We start from the raw sequence: 3,996 nt of genomic DNA, 5'->3' as shown, positions 1-3,996 counted from the left end.
TCTGCAATATTTGAAGTAAAATGTTTGTAAATTATATAATTAAGTGTATAACACGAAGATATACATTTTTGCATGTGTATATACAATTCTCTCTCGCTTTATACAAAACAGAAACAGAAATTATACACTTCTGTGTATAAAGCGAGAGAGGCGAGAATGGGAGAGTGGCGAGCGAGACTTCTGGGAGAGAGACGCCTGGCAAATTTTTGCCAACGTTTGCTATGGAACACAATTAAATCAAACCCTAGCTATTTCATTTAATTTAGGTTATTAGTTTGCTATTATATACAATTTTCCCATTATATAATTACTTAGAAATGTTTGTCATTCCATATAATTTTCCCTAAAAAAAAGTGGGCTGCAATAATGTGTATTAGAATTGTTGGTGGGTTTCTATTGAAAGCAAATTGAAACACTGGAACAAGCCCAAATTTGATCTTTTAAAGGATCTAAGTCTGGATTAATGAGACGAATTTACGTAAATTAATTTATTGAGCTTCTTAAACTTAACGAAATAAAATAATTTGCGTAATTATAAAATAATTAATTCAAAAGTTTAAATTATTATATAACTAAACTTATATGAGTCAATATCTCAAAAGGTCACTCAACTTTACACATTTATTTAATAAAGTCATTAAACTTTGTTTTGTATCAATAAAGTTACTTAACTTAGACTTTTGTGTCAATAAAATAACTCAATTTAGACTTTTATATTAATAAAATCACTCAACTACATTTATCATTAAAAAAATAAAATTGTCACGACAAAATAAATTATTATATAATGATCATAATTAAAATAATAAATAAATATTTTAAATTACTATTTCATTATAGAATAAAATAGCAAAAGATAAATAACATATTTTCTAAAATGGGGATTAAGAGAGATCCCAGACCAATTACCCATTATAAGATGAGAACAACAATTTTAATTATTTTTTCTTGTATTCACATTCTGATTAGTACACGCACAAAAGTTTGAGATGTATGATGGACTAAATGAGAGAAAGTTTAAAATAACTGTAACACAGTGATTTTGTTTGATGGACTAAATGAGAGAAAATTTAAAATAACTGTAACACAGTGATTTTATTTGAGTATTTCCTATTCCTGTTGAGAAATAATAGTAGGCAACGGAAGAGAATTTTTTTTGAAAAAAATATATTTAAAGTTAAATTAAAAACAAGTATATGAAAGTTAAATTTGTATCTTAATATTCATAATTGTCACTCGTCTTTATTATTTTATTTTATAATGAAATAATTATTTTGAGCTTTTTATATATTTTTTATAATTCGTAAATCTAAACTTCTTAGATAACATAGTTAAAATTACAAAATATAAAATTAAGATCAGATAAACAAATTAAATATAAATAAAATAACACCTTTTGTTTTCCAAGAATTAAGTATACTAATCTATAACAGTATAAAGTTAAATTGAGTTAGATCAAGTTAATTTATATATATATATATATATATATATATATACATACATACATACATATATATATACATATATATATATATATATATATATGTATATATATATCTATATATATATGTATATATATATATGTATATATATATGTATATATATATATGTATATATATATTATAAATCAAAACATACCATAAAAATATTTATTTTATTATGTCAATTTATTTTAGTGATAAATTTAGGTGAGTGATTTTATTGATATGAAAGTATAAGTTAAGTGTTTTTATTGATATAAAACAAAGTTCAATGACTTTATTAGATAAATTTTCNTATAAAGGACAAAATTAACTTAAAATAATTTTAAAACACTTTAAACTTTATGAAATCAATTGTTTCAAATCGTTTAAAATTAAGAAGATCGTTGATTAATTCCTATCGGAGGAGGGTCAAAATTGGGTGTCAACACATAATCTTTCAACATTGGTTGCAAAACTAGAATGGTCTTAAGTTCATGATGAAAATATTAATGAACATGCATAATACTCCCTCCGTTTCAAAAAGAATGTCCCTATTTCATTTTTAGTCTGTTTCAAAAAGAATGACCCCATTTTTTTTGGCAACACTTTAACTTTAACTTTCCACATGACATGTTTAAGGCCACAAGATTAAAGGGCATTTTGGTACATTTGACATAACTTTAATTTAAAACCACAAGATTAAAAAGTTCTCTTTCTTTTTTTTAAACTCTGTTCCAAGTCAAACTAGGTCATCCTTTTTTTAACGGAGGGAGTAATTGTTAGAGGGATATTATCTAAGATTTTATTAATCATTTATTTATGGGAAAATGCACAAGTAGCCCCCTAAACTATGATCGAAATCCCATAGACATGCCTTAACTATATTAAGGTCCTATTACCCTCTTGAACTAATTTTTTTTTTGTAATTTTGTGCACCTTTTTGGCGTACATGCATTCAAATATCTCCCATGCGCCTCAATTGCGTGGAGTTAGGGAGTGTGCCACGTAGGTGTATAAAATTACAAAAAAATAAGTTCGGGAGGGGGGGGGGATAATAAGGCCTTAGTTTAGTTAAGATGTGTCTCTGGAATTTGGGTCATTGTCATTTTCCTTTCTTCATTAATGATACATGCATTTCTAGCCATTTAAATGAACTACATATATATTAACAAAAGTGATTAATTTTTGCAGATTCTCAGAAATGGCTTATTTTTGGGATCTTGGCTCACTTACATCCATTGCAAGATTGCAAGTCAAATATTGTCGAAGCGAACAACATACTTTATGTATCTTGTGTTCAAATTTGATCCAAATGTATATGATTATCTTTTAATTATTGATAATTCAGTTGTCATATATGTCAATCATCAAACGGAGGTACGACAAAATGTCTGGAGAGTTGGTTTGCCTAATGGTCAAAAAATGTTTGATATGGATGGAAATAGAACTGGTTAGTTTTTTAATGATAAAGGGGAGGAAAACTCTTAACTAATGGAGTAGAGTTTCGGCCAAATTGAAGAAGACAAAATTCATTTTTGCTACGCCAAAATGTGAGTCTCTCTCATTTGGACCATGTTATGGAATCCGTGTCAGATCTTTCAAAAGTGTACTATTTCGAAAGATTCATTATACACATGGCAACTCATTTTTTTTTCCAACATTGACAAGAAACATGGGAGAGCTGATGTTATATTGATATTAAGTGAATGGGGTGTTAATTTCATATATAGTTTCCAAATTTTATTTCTTAACTGATGAACTTGAAAGAGTTTCACGCAGTCATAATATATTTAGTTTAAAATATTGAGTGCTAAAAATATTTTCTAAAAAGTCTTAGTTCAGTTTATTAATATTATTTAAATTTATGATTTTTGTAATTTAAATTGTCTAAGAGTCTTCCATCTTCTGATGATATTTCATATATAGGTGATTTTTTTTAAGGACGAGAAGTTTGAATTTAGTGTGTATATATAGATAGGTTTTCTTTTGTACGTCTAATATATATATATAAGTTTTTATATTTTTAGAACTTATAAGTTTTTCATATATATCATATACTAGAAATTTTCACAAGTCAACACAGGATGTTCTTTAATATTTTAACCTATTTTAGGCAGAATAAAAGGAGGAAGAAAGGGAAAATGTATTTTATGTTTATGTAAGTTTCACGAGAGACAAAAGTTGTACTCATGTCTAGTCAAGATCACTAACTGTAACACTTCAAAAATCCAAGACGTATTCTAGAGTCTAACGTAAGAGTCATAAGGTGTAGACATTATTTTAAGGTCCACTTTGATGAATATAAGTCATTTAGGAAGTCTAGAAACCAAATCTTCCAAAAACGTCCATGATGTCCGGAAACTAGTTCAAGGAGGTACTAGCGTGCCTTAGCCTATTCGACTAACTTTTAGAAGTCAGAAAAAGATGAAAAATGGCGGAAGGGTGTTTAACATGTGTTTAAGTTGATCTATAATCGAAACGTCTGGATACGAATCCCCAAGGACCAACCAAGGGCCCTTGAGGAGGACCCTTT

This window comes from Solanum pennellii, chromosome 12, assembly GCF_001406875.1.
Source record: "Solanum pennellii chromosome 12, SPENNV200".
Taxonomy (NCBI): Eukaryota; Viridiplantae; Streptophyta; class Magnoliopsida; order Solanales; family Solanaceae; genus Solanum; species Solanum pennellii.
Note: the sequence above shows the minus strand (reverse complement) of the source record.